This window comes from Struthio camelus, chromosome Z (genome assembly GCF_040807025.1).
Source record: "Struthio camelus isolate bStrCam1 chromosome Z, bStrCam1.hap1, whole genome shotgun sequence".
NCBI lineage: Eukaryota > Metazoa > Chordata > Aves > Struthioniformes > Struthionidae > Struthio > Struthio camelus.
In genome coordinates this window covers 57,368,032-57,383,900 of record NC_090982.1, presented here as the reverse complement: position 1 = coordinate 57,383,900, position 15,869 = coordinate 57,368,032, and the positions used below count along the sequence as shown (strand labels likewise).

The following is a 15,869-nucleotide window of genomic DNA, read 5'->3' as shown; positions in this document are numbered from 1 at the left end:
AGTCCTGTTTCTTTACTGGAATTAAGTGGCAAAAAACTGCGTTTGTAATTCTAGGGTAGCTGTAAGCTGCCAGCTTAAGATCAGTTTAATTTTTATGTTTTACCCCAGAGTTTTAGAGATTTTCACTGAGGTCTGTAGCTGTCCTCTTCTCAAAAGCATCAATAACTTCTCTCTGAAAGCTTCAGAAAATTGGTAAGTTCTCTAATGTGACCTGAATGTCAAAATAAGTAGCTTATCTTGTGGTCTGGAGAGACTTGTAGTAATTTAGCATTGTTGGAGAGGAGAATATAGGTTTCAGAAGAACAATTTTGTTCAGTCAATTAGTGTGGGTACATAGTGGTTTTAATACCAGCAGTAGACAGTATCTTTGCTACCAATGCAAAATACCCTTTGTGGTTTAAAGCATGGATTGTCTTCCTGGCATATTTGCAGTAGCTGGCATATCGAACATGAAACCCACGCAGTAATTGCCATGCTAGTGACTGTCTCTACTATAAAGTAGTAAGTCAATCTTAAATGCTACAGATAATCACACTATAGCAATGTTTCACAGGGAATCAGATAGTTCTGACATGCAGGTACCAATGGTTTCACAGATCAAAATCAAAACATTAAATTCTGCACAGAAATCAGCTGACAGTTTTCTTTTGCCTTTTCTAGAATCTTCCCTTTGAAAATATTTTTTTGCCTTTTGATTATATATTATTATTTCCAAAACAAAACCATTTTCTGCACAGGCTTAGCTATGCATTATGTTTCAAAAATAAATTGTTAGAAAAGAAATTATTTTTCTTATGTTTCTTATATTACATACTAGAAAGGCATGGCTCTTTGATCTTCAAAGTACATCATTCCAAAATAACTCTGTATATTATATCTCCTGCTGTGTTCAAATGCACTTCCATTTAATTACTTTGTTCACAAGAATTGTTTATAGGTCATAGACACTGAACTTTGTGTGATGCACTGAGAAACTAATTTGACATATGCTTTCTATTTCATAACTTTCTATCTAGTGCTAATGAAAGGGTTCTAAAAGCGTCCAAGTAATTTAGGAACATAAAGTGCACATTAAAAAGGTGACAAAGGTTCAGAGGTGTTTATCAAGGGATAAATCCACAAAAGAACTACATAAGGCACAGAATAAGGTGCCTAAATAAGAGCACAGAAGGACCTAAAGTGATCTCCTAAAGTGATTTTTCAGTTGCCACTTAAATGTAGTCTCCTTCTGAGAGTGGGCTAGTATGGGACTGCCTTCAGTCTTACTGCTGGCAAACTAATAGGCACTTTGCAGATTAATGACAAAACAAGCACGAGATATTTGGAGGTGGCAGGGAGGCAAAATGCCGTTCCTATTTCTTTACACAATAACGTAAAGAAAACTGCTAGTGGTTAGGATAAAGGAGCTTCAGATTTCAGCCTCCACTCTGCTGGAGCTCTGAGCAGCACATGGCTTCCAGGTTAGAACCGGTCCAACTTGTATAAGCAATTACATGGCGAGAGAAGTTGGGCTGTAAAAATGCCTTTCTCCTGTCCCAGTTTTTAATGCCATATTCAACATGCTAAAAATTACTCATCTCTCATTTTCTCTGCCTTTTGGCTCAATGAACGGGTACTGGCCTCCTATTCAGCACTTACGTGCCGAATTTCTGCGTATCATGATCTTAGATGACTGATTTCTGCACTTGTTGTATAGGCCAGCTAAAAACTGGCCTATACAACTCAAGCTGAAAGTCCACTAGGGTCAAGACTCGAACCGGCAGGTTCATCAATAAGTTACATTATGATTTACCCCCGCAAACTCACAAGCTAAGTAGAGCTAAGGCCCTACGTGCTGTTACCGCACACACAACAGAGCGGAGCAGATGAGCTAACCTGACATAACTTCTCCTGTGTTATCTTGAAATAAATATGCAATATTCTGTCCTTATTTTAATGAGGGCAGGCGGCTTTGCATTTTCACTAGTTAAGAATAAGCACATAAGGAAGTCATAACAGAGTCAAAGACTCTCTTAAAGCAACTTAAGCAAATAATTGTGAGTTCATTGGTATGTAAATTTATAGTACAAGCTGCTTTTAGAAAAGTAAACTGAATTCCACTATCATCTCACTAAGACTAATCACAAACTTAGCTAAGCATCTACAGAAGGCTTTGCTAGTCAAATCTTTTCTTTACTAATCAAAGCATAAACATATATAATATTAAATATTTAATAATACAGGAGGTGTTGCTTTTAACACTATACTGATGTGTCTTTATATCTAGATATAGCTGAGGCAACTTCCTTGGCTTTCTTAATCAGACAATCAATATGTAACTAACAGCACATTCAAAAACAGTTCATCTTTGACATTTTTTGGGAAAGGCTGTCATTATAATAGCATACATTAGTCAAAAGGTAATAATTAGATTTTGGATAACTATTTATGGAAACAATTTATCTGCTGAAATGGAGATCATTTCTGAAAACATCTATATTTCTTGCCTATTTTTTTCTTATTTGAACAAGAAAAAGAGTACTTGTTAGAAAAAAATTTTGAAGCTTAGTGCCAACCAAAACTCATCCACAGAAAGAACAAAAAGGTCATAACACTAAGTCAAAGTGACACAGATTTCATGAACATTTTCATGTTTCCTTTCCTCCTTGTTTGTTCTCTAAAGCACTGATTGTAGAGCTCATTTTTGCACCCTGTTGGTAGCTTACCCAGCTAAGGACCCACTACAGTCCTTAAAGAAAATTATGCTGACCATCGAAGGTGGAAAGAGGAAAAGAAGTGACAATGAACTGTGTTTCAGATGCTGATAGATCTCAGGAAGTGGTAGAAACTCAGATTAGTCCTCACCAAAATCTTTCACCACCCTCAAATAAAATAAAATAGAGTATTCTCCTCATGAAGCTCAGATGGTGCCAGAAGTCTGCACAAGAGCAAAAGAGGCAAAGACGCTTTGCAAACACTTTCCTGCAATTGCTTTTCCTATCACTTTGGTAAATTAGTCCTGCCTACTCTGGAAAGAGAGCTTTCTTAATCCGAATAGCTTCTTCCTTTGCAAGGAAAGATAAAGCTGATTCCCATTTCTTAGCAGAAATAACAGCAACTTTTTCCATTAGGGAGATGGTTTTGTTACACCTGATTACACCCAGATAGGACGTGAATCGTAATACCACTCCCAGTTATCTAATTGGTACCAGTCTATCTCCTAAGGGCGGGAAGACCAACCCTCTGGGCTCCTGACCATTGAATCACCATATTATATCCTATTAGAAAGGCATGTATTTTAAAGAAAGAAGACTGGGCAGTTAGTATGAATTTATTAGATAGTAGTACGCAAATCCCAGCCAAAACCACTAATAGCTACTGGGCCTCAGAGGCTATGAATCAGAGGATTACGGCTTTTATGCTTCGTTTCAGAATATAAAATTCTTACTCTACATTTGCAAAGGAGGTTGAAATACTTGCAAATGAAAACAAGTTTCCCATTTGGAGGAAAAAATAAACATACTTCAAGACACGTTGTGTGTGCTGCAGGTATCCTTGTGGCAATATCCAAATGTTTATACAGCATCTGGAAAGTGGAATGCATTATATAAATGTACAAATTGTCATCAGTTGTGTTAGAATTCATTGTGTTACTGATTTTTTCTAAGCAGTCGGTTGCTACTTGGAAACTCCTAGTATCTTGATAAGTTCAGGAAATCCTTGGGTAAACGTGATTACTGTCAAAATGTTCTCACTGCTGTGTGTTGTTAAATGCAGCACGACTCATAACAAATAACTGCTCCTTGAGACTGGACTTCTCGTTTTGCGAACTGCATTATCCAAAGTAATATTTGATCTAAAAAGTTACTAGTTAGCAATCCTAATCTTGAGCATTACATGGCTAAATACTTACTGGTATTTGTACCTGTGAATAATTTTGTCCCTAAATTAGAATCGTACTGACTGTGGTTGCCAAATTATGAGTGCCGCATAGAAAGCCAATTTTAAACATCAAGGCTCGAGCATTTAGTACAGTTCAAACAAAATATTATTTATAGTATGAAAATTACTAAAATTAAGGGAGGACCTTAGGGATACACTCAGAATCTCTTCAGCCCTTCCTATATAGTTCCAAATACAAAAATAATTATTTAACAATCTTAGCTTCATTTTTTCCCCCGTGAATATCATTCTATGTACACTTCATAGTTTGTCTAAATAATCCGCAAATTATTACTGTGATAAAAAGACGACTAGAAATAAATAGGTGTTTTAATCACAGAAACACTGGAGGTTGGACCTCCAGCTGGGCAGATTCACAGTTAGGACCTTCTGACCTCTGTTTTGGGCTAGCAAGTGCTTATTCTTACGCAGTGTCTGCCCTACACATTACCTCTGGCAAGTAATACAGGGATTATCATAGCTTAGTAAACAATTGCTTCTCTTAGCTGGATGCAACAAATTGGCTGCGTCTCTTGATGGCAGCTTTGATAATGACTCTGTAAATAGGATTATTGGGTGACAAGGCGTATTTTTACCTGCAACTGGTTGCAGGCACAGAAGATGGCAGCTAGATCCCAACCTGGGCAAGCATGTTAGACAACCGATCATCCAAATGTTATTTTTTGCACTACCAAGTAACCATGTCGTCTTCTTCGTGCTGGCACTCACAGGTTTTTCTCTCCTGGAAGGGTGAATTCAATAAGGAAGACTAAAAGGCAAACTGTACATCTACATGCTCTTTCAAAAATGTTTTGTGATTGACAGACAAAAAGTCTTGTACTCTCACTTGTAAGGTTATTAAGTATTATTAGAGAAATCAAAAAGACTTAATGGTAAGACCATTCTTATACTAGTCGTGAGGTTAGTATTCTAGCCCTAGAAGTTTCTGCCTGATTATAGTTTACTTGCATTTTAGTGTCACCATTTTCACCTTTTAACTAGCACAGGGAAGCTTCTGGTTTAAGAAAAATATAAATTTTTGGTCACGGTAGAGATCTTTGATGAAGAATTTCGCACACCTCTGCTAAATATTCATTTCCATTTTCTATTCATGTGTTAAAGTCTTCAAAATTAGGCCCTATATATAAAGTAATTTGTCGTTAGAGAGCAAGTGGTACAGCTGGAGATTCTGATCACCTGCAAATTTAAGGTGTGATTGGTAGCAGGACTGTAATTCTAAATAACAGCAGTGACAGTGCCTGAGAGAGAAGGCAACACCTATGTTCATCACTCTCTTCCTAGCAACAGTGGAGCATTATAGGCATTATTGCAAAAGAAAGTGCTGCAATATGTGATTATATTGATAAGAGAAGTAATGTAATCCACTCAGAGCATTACCAAAATGTCTTTCAACTGTTTTACAAAGTACTTACTGGACTATTTTGCTTCTGTGCTTCTTTAAAAGAAAATGTTGAGGGAAGTTTGTTTATGTCCTGTCCTTCAAAAGGATAGCTTTACAACGAGAAGTGTTTTCAAGTGTTTTCTTATTAATATTTCTCTTTATAAAGTAAAAGAAGCTGCAACATTTCATGGAGTAAGGAAACAGATTAAATTGACTTTTTTAAAATTTGAGAAAGAAGATTTTAAGATAAAAAAATTGAATTCCAAAAATGTCTGAATAGCTCAAGGTGTTGCTAGCAGATGCTTATGTCATAATTGCAACAAATGGATGCCTTCCACTTATTCATAGTTACCAGTTCCAGAAGGTGTAAAAAATTCCTTAGATTAAAAAGATCTCTTATAAAAATTTTTCCAGCTGCAAAACACTCACATGAGCTATCACTTTTTTGGCAAATATTAACTTAATAATCCAAGTAATACGGTTATAGAAGACAAAGCCCAAATATATTAATTTTCACTAAAAGAACAAAATTCAACATATGTTTCAATGGAAAAAATAATGAATATTTGAAAGTTGCTTGACTTCAAATATGAGCGCATCTAATGAAGTAGATTCCCCAAATTAAAGTTCCAAGAACTTAAATGCCTACAGACATGTAAGAGAAAATCTTAGTGGGTAACTATTTTATATCTTTTTTTTCTGTTGTGCTAAAATTGAAACTATTCCTTCTGAGCAGACATTTGCTTTTTCTAGTGTACTGATGTTACAGAATAAACCTTAGCAATTATATTTTAATTAGAAATTAAATAATGATTAAAAATCATTTAAAAGTAGGAAATTTCATTACAGCATTCCCTTTTCTGTTTTTTTCGTCTAAGATGGGTCTCTGTAAGACCAAACTTTTCAACTCAGATTGCAGGTGTGGGTGTGTGGGGTGTGGGTATATTTCCCTATACTTCAAAGGATACATACAGGTAAACCTGATATGAACTGAGGTCCTGTTTTAAGAGCTCAGTTCTGCAGTACTGAATTTGGTAACAAATTTGCCATTTACTGCAATAAGCAAGGGTGAATGCTTTAAATTCCATCATTTATTTTTCAGGTCAGTGGGGATGGCAGATGTTTAGTTTTTGTTGTCATTTTTCAAAATGATACCACTTTTTACTTAATATTTCTACTTAAAGTAAAGAAGATACTGAACAGGATGAGCCTGACTGTGCCTAATCCTTACCATTTTGACATTTGACTTCTATTGACTTCTGTGGATTTGGGCAAAACCACTGAGAGGAGATGCTGGCTACAGCGTTGCTACTACAGCACTCACTCAGACTAACCAACTTCTAAATATTTTCACTGCCTGATTTCAAGATCACTCTTGAATAAGGTAACTTAGAGTTGTTGGCTTCTGGGCACACATTGAGTAACTCAGATTAGAAAGTTATAAAAATAATTATTAAAAAAGGGATATGAAAACTCCACAATTGTAAGAAACGTTAAGTTGTACAAAGCACATTTATGTTCCGTGTAACTGCGTTTCCATGCCTGTTTTTTTCTTCTGAATAAAATGATATTCTCTTGTCTTCTGATAATTGTAGATTCACATAGTTTTGAATTCTAGAGCTTCTATGAGTTTTACTTGCCTGTTCTGAATGAATTAGGAAATGTTTAATTCCTTTTTTTTACACTGTCAAGGCTTATACTCCTGTCACATCAATCAGAGGATAAATATAAGGTGTCAGCCATCATAACACTAATACATTTCAAATGCCAATGTAGTAAATGAAATTTTATGACAGTGGACAGCATCTGTTCTATGGTGATGGTATTCAAGTTTTACCTATAATAGATTAGATGGAACCCAAATAGGTAATTAAAATTAACCTTTGGTTCTTTTACAGAACACTTGCATAATTAACAAAAGCTGAACTGAAAAATACATTTTGCTGTAAGTGGCTTTAGGTGATTATAAACCCTCAACTCTAAACTCTGGGGGTTTTTCCTATTAATATGCATATCTCTTATTCTATGTACATTCCACATCACTTGCTCCATATATTTTAACACTTGCCAGTATGAATATTCTCCCAGTACCAGTTTTAATTAGAAAGGATACTTGAAACATTCAATAATGAACTAATGTCCATACGGATTTTAGTTCATTCTGTATTTCAAAAGTGACTTCAAATGTGATATAAATAGTTACCTATATATGTTGACACGAGCAGAACACGTTTATAACATGTAAGTGAAACAGGGAGATATCTTGCTGTACATCTCATTCACAGTATAGCTTGGTACCTTTCAGGGCCATATTTCACTGGTGCTGTACAGGAATAAATGGATCCTTGAAGTATAAGACAGTGAAGAAACAGAACAAATTCCTCCTTTCACATTGATCCAATAGTCATATCTCCAGTGAAAATGTATGAAAGAACAAACTGAAAGACTATTTTGTAAAAATGACACTTGGAAGACCATGAACCTGACATGGGAGTGTACTCAAGCATTCTCTCCGCCCAAACCTGGTATGCAGTAACTTATTTTTTAAGTCTGAAAGTCCTTACCCAGTTCCTCACTCAAAAATAAGTGGATTTAAAAATGTGGGTGGGAGGAGGTCAGAATTTATGTAATTAGCAACACACTTCGATAGCAATTTTGTACACATAGTTTATAAATAAAGGTTTTCTTCCAAACATATTTTAAAAAGTCTGTTTTAAAGGATGTGGTATACTATGCTACCAGTATTATACTCTGCCTGTCTAGTTTGTACCAAATATCAATAAAGCACCATATGGTGTGTTAAAATAACCTTTTTTTCATTGACAATATGCATTTTCAGAAAACCTAAGTTTGTCTTTCTTGAAAAACTGCTTCATCTTTCTCCTGTCAGCCTGTTTGCTTCTGATATGTCCTGCACAGATAAATCAAATTGAGTCATGTAACTCTGAAGGAGGTAAAGACAGAATCTGAGGGAAATGAAAAGGAATATTAGAAAGATGAAGCACAATTTTTTAATGAATTTAAAGAGATGAACTACATAGCAATAGGGTTTTCATGCTAATTAAGGTTATGGGACTTAGTGAAATAAAATAGTATAAAATAAGGAATGTCCTTAAGTTCTGTCTCATAGTGATGTTGGTGCAGGAAACTGATACAATGTTAATGTTGACCCTAAACTAAAATATACCTATTAAAAATGTTGTTGTTTTTTTTTTAATTGCCTCTTTCCCAAATATTTTGTGTTTATTTTAGTGACAATGTTTGGGGTTTTCAAAAGTCCTAGGGATAGGATTAATTGTTTCCACAGAAGTGAATACGCAGCCTATCCTTTGGATACCAGCTGAATAATACCAAACGCCATTAAACTCTACTGTTGAGTCATGGAACTAACAGAAATCAAATAAAACCCAGACTTGCTTCAGGGGCTATAGTAGCAAAGAATTACCCATTGGCTTGGACAGATTCATGTATTTTCATCTGCTTTCAGCTTACTTTCCTCTGCACCTTGTAAAACAGAAAATGCTTTAAGAGATTGTGCCAGTTCCTGAGCTTATAAACTGTCAGACATTATATACTATATATTTTTTATCTTTTAAAGACTGTGTGTATAATGTGAAGAATAATTTAGATGGCTTTTATGTGTTCAATAAATTGCTATTTTCATTACAAATGGTTACACACTACATTTGTGTTAGGAGTCTTTTTTGAACCTTTATATGTGGAAAAATTGTTAGAGAACAAAGAGTTTCTGCTTGAAAGTAATTATTTACTGAAGCAGGAATATTAGGACCGCTACTGGCAGAATTAAGTTTAGATGGGAGAGTCTCTGCTAAAGAGATCACAGGTGTTAGCAGTTCTGCATTCACAATTAAGTTGAAATAATTGACTGTTTTAAGGTGTTTCCTTTATGTCAAGATTATTATTTTAGGAAAGGTAAATCTTCTCATAAGCACCTGAAAAATGATAAAGCAACCAAAACCCTGAAAAGGTACCTTGTATTCCCAATGCTATACAAAACAATTAGTTGGAGCATATAAAACACATTTCAGACTTACAATGTAAAATGTAGTCTCATCTAGTGAAAGGTGTGCAGAATGAATAATAGGAGAAAGCTTCCACCTTTTGTATTTTTATAAATGTCTATGAAGAAGGGATTATACATTACAAGAATCAGAATTTGGTCTTTAACACCTGAAAGTTTCAAAAGATACAGCTGAGTTGGTTGTTTCTAACAGTTTACATATCCTCAAAAAAGGAATGAATTAAAAAAGAAAAAACTTTAAAGTCTTCCTAGCTGTAAGTACACACTGATGCAGTTTTGAAATGAGGAGAGATGATACTCACCCTGAACAAAGAAAGCCTTGCTCAGTTAAAATCATATCATAAGTGGGAATCATATCATATCAAAATACGGTTTTGTTTGTCTCATTAACTCTATCTCTGAGAATGCAAAATGGCCAAAGTAATAAATGCTGACCTCAGTTAAGACAATTAGTTAAGACTGACTTTTCAATTTCTGCACTACGGATGGGTACATCAGAGCTTGTCAGCCTAGGCTTGGTCCCTCTAAAATGTCCTGAGAGGAAACTGGCAGTGTTTTGGCATGATTTATTCGACTTATTTTAGATATCTACATTAGGATGAAATTAAATATACCTTAAAAGTAGCTTTTTCTCTATAGTGATCATAAAGAAAATGGAGATACCTATTGTAGAGATGCATACATTTTATCTGGTGAATCCCATCCAGCATATTAAAAGTCCATATCCTAAAGTTATTGAAGACAGTTGTAGCAGTTCAGACAACAATTGTTGAATGATGGCATCAGTCATATAGCTGCATTCTTTCAGTGACGCATTTTTCTTTGCTTTTTAGTTAAGTACTCTTTAGTAAGCAAGTTATAGTAATCCATCTTACCGGTGTGAAAAACTATTCCAATACCTTAAATTGAAGAGTAAGTTATCACCAGAAAAAAACAATCAAACTGTATATTTAATCACTCTGATAGGGCATGCCATCAACAGATAAGCCAGAAACAATGTTTGATGTGAGATAAAAGGTTACTACTTGCATAATCGAAAATAATCTGAATACAAGCTTATTATCCTTGAATGTAAAGGACAATCCATTATAGATGTTATTTAGCTATATGCTTATCAAAGCTCTTGCCTTTTTTCTTCCAGTTTGCGCCACAAAATACACATTTTGACTTTGTTTAAGAATTTTCAAAAAATTTCAGAAAGTGTTTTTATATGCTGACAGAATTATCAGTTCTGAATCACCATTTTCTTGCTGACTACCTTCTCTCTCTGTGCCTGCTGCTCAGGGATCAGAGACTTCTCACTTTTTGGCAATATAGCCTTTGACTTCACTGACTCTCTCAGACATCTAATAAGTTTCCGTCAGGTAAAATTCCTTCTTGAACTAACTATGTGATGGCTCAATATTATCATCATCTTACGCAGAATATTGGTTAAGGGCTCCACAGCACTGGAGAAAATATTCTTTCCCTATTATGCTTTTTTTAGTTTTATTCTTCCTCTATTGTGTTGCCTCGTACCAGCTTCCAAATGAAAACTATTATTAGTCCTATCTCTTTTTTTGCAAAGTAATATATAATGGGATGATTTAAGAAAAATCCAAGAAATTGTCAGCTCTTAATTTTCACCTAGGCTCAGAAATGTCAGTAGGTCATACAATATAAATCTTGCAGAGCTCTTTCTCTAATAGCTATTTAAATGCAGAAATAAAACGGATTTTTGAATGATGAACTTTGTTTTAATCAGCTATTGACATTCTTTTGGTCTGTACTGCAAAGTATAACAATGAAACTTAAAGACAGATCCCATCTGGACCAATATGCAAATGTGGGCTGTCTACTTGTTCAAAACAATTAAGAGTACTTATCCTCCGTACTATATTGTAATAATTTTCATTATTAATCTAATAATTAATCTTTAATATTATGTAAAAACTGCACTTGCTTCAATTGATTAGAAAAGGATTTGCAAATAAATAGTAGTGAAAATGTAACATTTTCAATATAGAGTGCATTTCCTTCTGGTTTCTAGCCTCTACCTTCACTTCATAACTGTAGAAATATTCCAGAGTTTCTATACTGACCACATGGGAATCAGAAAAACAAGCATGTGTGTCTCATTTGGCCTCAGGAAATAATCCAAAGCCAAAGCAACAGTGGACGTGTACACTACTAGTTTTCAGAGAAATTAGTCACTGAAAGCTATGAAAGATCAGCAGCTCTGAAAATCAGACCATTCATTCAGGGGTCCAAAATAGATTTAGGAGTCATATTGAAAGGTCTAGGCTTCAAATTAACTTAAATTGGTTCATTTTATATATTAGACCTTAATCATAGCTCCAGACTTAGCTTCTGCAAATGCTTAAGCATATGTTATTTTACTTTTGCAATTCAAATAGGATTATTTCTGTGACTAAAGTTATATAGGTTCTTAGGTGTTTTTAGGATCATGGATTAAAACTCAATACCTGTAAACATGCAAATACATTTGTAACTTTAATAAATATTAATCATAAATGTCTTTGCAGAATTAAGACCATTTTTAACTCGCAATTTCTTGAACAAATAAGACCTCAAAAACAAATTCCATATAAAATTTCATAGTCCTTTAATAAGCTGCCCAGTTTCAAGGGGGAGAGTTGCTGTTGTTGTTTTTTGATGACATTGAAAAAGAGCTGTAAACTTGATTTATGAAATCTAATTCCATCAATCAATGAAGGAGATTGTTTCATTAAATTTTATTATTACCTTACCTATATAGATTAATATATACATTATATATTCACATTGTATGTATAATGTTTAATGTTCTTGCTAAAGCTACTTCTGTTCAGAAACCACCATTAATCAAATTTCATATGTTTAAATGAAGGCGGTGTTATATTTCTCTTATTTCCTGTTGACTTTTCTACTGATTTTTGGAGATTTGAAAATTCCATGTCATTTTATAAAAGAAAAAAAACAAGAATTGTGGTTCCTTTAAAACACCCAACTCTCCATTTCAAAACATTTATCTGAAAAAGGAAACATGCAGTTATATTTCTGTTCTCAGAAAACTGCTAATTTTTAGTTTCCAAGTGGTCAGGGTACTCAAGTCCTCATACTAAGGACTTACACAGAGATATTTGAAATCTGTAAAGCCCCACTCTAAAATTCCTTTTCCTAAGAAATTGTTCACCATGACTCCAATAAGCTTAAAATTAGTCTTTCATTATAAAGGTGAAAAAAGGATGACTTCAAACAGATCAGAGATATTGAAACGAACAAGAATCGTAAGAACAGTAAAATATAAAAGAGTATAAAATTTCAGGCTGTGTATGAGGAAATGTCTCATCAAAGTACTCTTTTCAGATGTTTCCCAGAGGAACTTTTGGAAACCCTAGTACTTGATTAATTTACATTAGACAGGACGAAGTGCCATGAATACATAGATAGAACAATTTTGCAGCAACATAAATTTGGACAATTCTATCTAATAGAATTAGTTCTGCACTAATCAGATTTTTTAAATCATTTCTAAAAATTACAAGTGGTTTGCTTTCTTTGTTATTTTTATCTGCATAGGTTTGATAAGAATATGCAGTAGGTCATATAAAGCCATTCTTTACATATGCTTAACCTCTTTAAAAATGGTGAAAAATATACATATTATAGGAAGCAGACTTTAAATGAAACACCCTGGGCTTACTTAAAAGATAAAATAAATGAATATTCCAATACTCATGTTTAATTGAATGAAGTTTGATTTAACATATGAAAAAGAGAGCTATACAATGTAAAGTCTCTGAAGGATATAGTTACTTGAATTTTCCCTTTTATAGATTGATAGTACAAGCTACTTCTGCATTATATTTACTCTTATTTCTTCTGCTACAATAAGAGCAATTAAAAGTTTCTTCTGAATCTTTTTATTTTTTCAGGTAAAAGTTTCAACTTGGTGCTATATATGTAAGAGTTTACAGAAGAAGAAAGCAAAAATTAAAATTTCTTTCCTTACCACTAACAATGAAGAGTACATAACATTTTTCTGGAAGTTTTTCACGACATTTAAACTTCTCCTGTTGATATCTTCCTAGGAGAAAGGAAATCAGTAGAGCAATTTCTAACTACTACTTATTTATTGTTCCTTGTAATTTCAGGCGTTCTATGTGTATTTAGTCCAGACATTTGCTATTGAGATTTAGAACTAGAGTATCCTATCTCATGCTTTAAGCCTCTTCTTCCACTCCTTTCCCTCTAATTAATGATATCCTTTGTCAATGAGAAAGACAATAGCACCAGAGTGCCTTTATGACTCAGGACCCACAGTACAGACATTAGTCACGATACAGACTTTAATAATAGAGGCTCTGGCTGACAACCTTGCTCTCTAAATGTCATATGCTTTAGCCCTCCTTGACTTTCATATTGTTTTTGAGTAAGTTATATTTATTAGCATTTCTCCATTTCACTTTCTTTTAATATTTTTCAACCTTTACTCTGTCCACCTTCAATTTTGTAAATTCAGAGAAAGGAAGCATACATATAAGGAATCTACCAATTAAGCTATCGATGAATTAAGTGTTCAGCTGTCATCTAGTAAAATTCATGCTCTGATGGGGTCATTTCGTTCCCTATAGAGTGCACAGGACACCTGAAAATTAAAAATAAAACGAACGTGACCAAAAAAGCTACCTACTGCTTAAAGAATTGCCTAGTCCATCTAGTAGCAAATTTTGATTCTGCTCTGATTTCCTAACATCGAACTGCATTAATAATTTTTCTTTTCAGTTGCTGCTCATGGACATGAATCCTACAGCTGCAGCTCAGCCTTTTCTCACCCCTCTTGTTTCTCATTCACTGAACAGCCAGCTGAAAATCAGATTAGACTGTTTGCTCAGGGTAGGAGAGACTAAGTCTGAATCTGTCCTTCAAAAAGACCTGCTGAAGGTCTGTGGTGTGAGTTGAGATCCAGAACCTCCTGGAAGTCTTTGAGAGCAGTACAGCAAATCAGGCAATGCTTGTCGCCTGCAGTCGCGACAGCTGGACAAGAGTCACTGACCCAAACAACCTGGCTAGGTTGTATCTCCAATCCCATCCCATCACTGCTACTGCTTCTCATCCTCTAGTAAGCAAAAAGGACAGGCAGTATGGGAGAATATCTGCAGCAGAATTAGGTTCACAAATAACATAATATCTTATACTTCAGCTCTTCTCTCTTGCCAGCGTGGCATAGCCTTGCCAACCCTGCAGTTATGTATGGCACAAGAAGCAAGAAAGGAGGAATAGTGGAGATGAAAGGTATCCTGAAGAGGACAAAGGTAGAAGAGATGATCATGAATGTATTTTTCACTACAAAAAACAAATAAATAAAAAAGAGTTGCCACTGCACTGGACTATATATGAAGACCTGGGTATAGCTGTATATACATGCACACATTACAGACTTTATGAATATATTTAGAAAATCCAGTAGGATACCCATCCATGTCTTGGATGTTGGAAATAAATAAGAGGATCAGTAAATGATTGATATAAATGAGTTTAGCTTTCAAATGCACTTATCTGAGAGGGAACAGATGTTATAAAAACAAATAATGGATATTATGTGAAGAAATACTGCTCATATGCTCTGGGATTATAAAATAGAATCATATTTATTACAACATGACTGGTATACGTCCCATTTCAACTCTGCAAATTAGCCTTCTGTGTATCTATTAGGAAACATTTCCTTCCTAAATGACTTAGATTGTGGTAATGGGAAATAGTTACTCAACGCTGCAACGATCGCTCAAATAAAATTAATTGTGCAATGTTGGAAATCTCCTTTATCTATAAGAGCTGATTACTTTGAAGCAATGGGCAATCTAGCAGCTTATAAAAGTATGCCTCTCAAACCAAAAGGTAAACAGGAAACATTCTGTTCTATTTTCATGGATACTTGTAAAGAGAAATGCATAAGATATAATTGTTTTTTTCTGCTAACAAACAAAATTTAGTAACTCAGATTCATATGCTTCCCCATGTACGTTGTTCAACTTTGTTGAAAACAGTAATTAAGGGGACCCTTGAAACGGCTGAGTTCTATACCCTTTACTTTGAAACTGGTTAAGTATTACTATTCATGTGAAAAAAAAAAAGCATTTTTTGAAAATAGGAATCTATCAGCATAATTTATAGGTTCTATCCTGTAGGACGCTGATGAAAAGAAGGAAAAAACAAGACAAAATTTCCAATGATTTCAGTGCATTTTAGATCAAGTCCTTGGAATTAAGCCTACCTGAACAAATAGGCTCTGGGAAATACGCACTCCTCAACACCTTTGTCCTTCTACACAGAGCCGATCATACCTAAGAAATAAGGAAAACGGATACAATGATAGTAATAAGACCAGAGTATTTATGTTTATGTGCAACTCGGAGAATATAAGTGATATCTAACACATAGCTTTAGTATATTTTGATAGATAGATAAGACAACTATGCCAAATAATACAAAAAAGGCTTTGCCCGGTAGATTTGGATT

General features: G+C 34.4%; 1 long non-coding RNA gene across 2 annotated transcripts in view; it reads right to left on the bottom strand.

The window, feature by feature from the left end:
- LOC138064549 (uncharacterized) overlaps positions 1–15,869 on the bottom strand; it is a 43,617-nt gene that overhangs the window by 11,534 nt on the left and 16,214 nt on the right. Inside the window, exons 2-3 of one of the 2 annotated variants that reach the window (XR_011137814.1) lie at positions 15,625–15,694; positions 13,364–13,434 (exon numbers count right to left, since the gene is read on the bottom strand). This is a non-coding gene — a long non-coding RNA (uncharacterized lncRNA). Of the gene's footprint in view, positions 1–13,363; positions 13,435–15,624; positions 15,695–15,869 lie in introns of those variants that run through there. The other variant, XR_011137813.1, reaches the window with a different exon arrangement.